Raw genomic sequence first — 4,259 nt, forward strand, 5'->3', positions numbered from 1 at the left:
CTCGCTTGCATCTCTCTGTATTTTAGTGTATCTAATAGAAAAAATGCATGTGTCTAGGTGTATCTACCTCAATATGTGATAGAAAACTCTTATTAGTGGTAAGATATGTAATTATTTGAAAATATAAATAGAATTAGTATATATGATATGAATGTATATCTAATAATACAGTTTTCCCATATTTTTAGCGGATTTGCCGAGTTTTGAAATGAATATCTTTTTATTTCAAAAAAGATTGACTTTACATAAAATTTCATGTTAGTGAAATTTAATTAAAGAATTAATAAAATAAATTGGTTACTTTTGTAGATGAAATTTTAGTCGAATGGTTTTTAGTTATAAACAAAAAAGAATTGACTTTTTAAGAAAATTATTTTTTGCCGAGTGAATATCTGAGATAATTTCTCTGGTCTATAATAAGTAATTATTGAGGTATGACACACCTTTTAAGAATAATATTTAGAATAAAAATTTAAAACTAATTTTTACTATTATCCTTTTAATTATTCTTAAACTATTCTTTTTTAAAATGTAAAACAATTAAAATTTTCATTTTAAAAAATATGAAAAAAAAAATTCTTTAACAATTCCCTTAAACTCTAAAAATTTTATCAATTTTGACAATTCACGGACTAAAAGGAATAATATCTCAGCAATTGTTGCACCAAATTTTCAAAGCATTAAATGAGGGGAAGAATTTTAGAATGGTCCCTTTTAGAATCTCATTAAATATGGTTCAAATAAAAATGGGATATCAAAAATTCATTCCGTTCACTTCTACTTGTCACTTATTTTTAAATAAATGTTCATTTTTATTTGTTACTTTTGACATATTAAGATAAGACAATTATTCTTTTCCATATTTTACCTTCATTATACGTATTCTCCAAATCATTTTCCAAGACACAATACTAAACATCATTTAATACGGAATAGAATAGTATGATAAATTACTTATATCATAATTATTTTCTTAATGAGTGTGTCAAGTTAAACAATACAAATAAAAATAAACGGATGGAGTAATTGATCGGTGGACCACAAAATAAAAATTCAGGCTAAAAAGGAAATATGACATCTTCCCTTAATAATTATACGATACGTATTATATATTACTCTCTGTGTCTAACAATAGTTGTCCAGTATACTATTTTGTTATGTCTAATAATACTTGTCCACTTTTATGAAATTAATGGACAATTTCACACTTAGGGGTCGTTTGGTTTGAATACAAGTTATGTTGGAATTAGTTATGCTGGGATAAGTTATACTGGGATAAGTTATAATGAGATTAGTTATCCTAAGATTAGTTTTTATTGCTTGTTTGGTTTGTCATATTCAAACTTGTATTGATTGGATAATTTTTAAGAATAAATTGTCTGTTTACAAAAATACCCTCCACCTTATTTAATTTTTCTTTTTACATTTTTTGCAAACTTTAGTTATTTCATTCTTAAAAATAAAATTTTCATCTTATTTAGCTTAAATATTTTTGTGTGTGCATTTCCATGATTTTGCCGTTTCTTTTTAAAATAAATTTTTCATCTTATTTAGCTTAAATATTTTTGTGTATGCATTTACATGATTGTGCTGAGTGTTTTTAAAGTTAAACTTTCATCTTATTTAGCTTAAAAATAAAATTTCCATCTTATTTAGATTAAAAATAAAACTTTCATCTTATTTAGTTTTAAAATAAAACTTTCATCTTATTTAGCTTAAAAATAAAACTTCCATTTTAAGTTTGTTAAAGTGGGAGAAAATTTATTATTAAAATTATCTACATTTTAATTGATATATAAAATATATATTTTAAGTGAATAATAAACTATTTAATTAAAAATATGTAATTTAGTAGTGGAATAACATTTTAAGAGAAATCAAAATATAAATAAACATAAGAATTAGACAAACAAATTCAACTTATAATATATTCATAAATAAAAATTGTATTTATAAAATGTAATATTTTAATAGAAAAATAGATTATCATAAAAACAACGAATTATTAAGGTTGTGAATGTTATTATAAATGTTGTTAAAAATTATGTTAATATAAATAAATATAAAAGTGGTGTATAAAAGAGAGTTCAAGGGGGGTTATTTTTGTTATTTTACATACTTTATCCCAGGATAAGTTATCCTGGGATTACTATTCCATCCCCAGTGAGGGATAACTTATCCCAAGACTAATTGTTAATCCTGAGATAAGTTATCCCAGCTTTTGCAACCAAACAACAAATTAAAGGCAAATCAAAAGTTATCTTGGAATTAAATCGTTTTACCCTTATAATTAATTTATAGTCATTTCTCTATTACATTTTTCAAGACATTGTATTTATTAGAGCATATTCAAAAGGTGATATAGTGAATTTACTCTTCTAATTATAGTTTATTAATAAATGTGCAAAGTTAATAGTGGACAAATATTATTAGACAGAGAGAATATTTATTAAATACATTTATTCAGCATAACGTATATTACTTTAATTGTACATTTGTCTTAATATCATACTAGTTCACCAAACCGCGCTTTGCGCAGTCATATTTTTCTATATTAATTGATATAAAAAAAATTAAGAAATTGCAATACTAATATATATATATGAAAATATCAAACAGAAATAACAATAAAAGAAAAAACAATAGAATTAAATTAGTTTCAAGAAAAATAAGAAGAGAATTATATTTTTTCCTTGGAACAATACAAAGATATATTTCTTTATGCGCCAATTTTATATATATTGCTATCTCATTTTTTAGTGTTTTAAATTATTTATGTTATTTCACTAATAATTTCCTTTATATAATACTATTTACGTTTATATATTTATTTAACTATATAAATTTAGAGTTCATCTAAATTTTTTTGCTTATAATTTAATTTTTTCACAATTACTACTTCAAAATATGAGTATATCAATTTGTTTAATTGATAAAATTAATAGCTTAACCTTTTTGTTATATATGTACACAAAATTTTCATACGAAAGGCATAAAAAATAATATTTCGTAAAAAATTTACATTAAAAATTAGAAATAATAAATACACAAGAGAGCTCAAATATCAATTTTGTATAGAAATCGAATAAGTTATGTAATCCAGACACTACATAAAGATGAAGAAGTTAAAAGCGAATATCAATGATTTCATATATCAATATGTGGATGAGTTTTGATTTTTAATAAAGAGTATGAAAATTTTGGACAATAAATGATAATAATTGTAACTTTTATTCTTATAAACTAATAAAATAAATAAGAAAATAGGGGAAAAAATTATCTTTTTTGGCTAGTGCAATATTTGTTTACTGTCAACTTTAATCATGGGTTTATCATGAAACGTAATAAGTATAAATGGATGTTAGAATATATATGTTTTGGAGAGTTACGCCTTTCCATTTTTAAAATTTATTTAGTGAGAAATTTATCTTAATTCTTTAATTGACTAATTATGTAAATATTTTTTAGATTATTGAAAATTAGAAGAGAAATCCTCATAATTAGGAGAGTTAAAGGGATGATTTAACTTTTTTCAAGCTATTTGAAATGATATTTCATTAGACTACTCTATTTTAATAAATTTCATTTGTTAAGGAGAAAATGAAAGATTTGAGTGATAAATATTTTTGCCTTTAAATTTACAATAAATAATAGGAATAAGTGGAGTAGTAAAATTTGAGGTATTTAAATTCTTATAATAAATAATAGAAATTAATGAAGGAAATAGTAATTAACACATTTTTTAGTAGTAATTATAAATAGAAATAAAGTGAAAATTAAAACAATTAAAAAATAAAAATAAATAAATAAGGATCATTGGCCAAAGAGAGGTGTCAAATTATTTTTTAATATTTTAGCTTTATATAATATATATTTAGATACATATAAATTTTTCATTCTTCTTGGAGAATGAAAGGTTGGAGTTAAATATTTAGGCCTTTAAATTTACAATAAAGAATAGGAATAAGTAGAATAATAAATTTTGAGACATTTAAGTTTCTACAATGTATAATAGAAATAAACAGAGAGAGTAATAATTGACACTTTTTAAATAATAATAATATTTTAAAATATAGTGAAATTTATCAAAAAAAATATAGGATTTTTGTTTTTTTATGAAAACCAAAGTATTGCATATAATGTTTATAGGTTCTTTAGTTTTTCATTAGAATTATACAAATACTCAAGTTTGTTGTCAATTTTTTTAATTCATTGCTTGGATAACGTTTTTTTTTTCTTTTTGTAAGTTATCAAATTTC

The sequence above is a fragment of the Solanum tuberosum genome, unplaced genomic scaffold (assembly GCF_000226075.1).
Source record: "Solanum tuberosum cultivar DM 1-3 516 R44 unplaced genomic scaffold, SolTub_3.0 scf00248, whole genome shotgun sequence".
Taxonomy (NCBI): domain Eukaryota; kingdom Viridiplantae; phylum Streptophyta; class Magnoliopsida; order Solanales; family Solanaceae; genus Solanum; species Solanum tuberosum.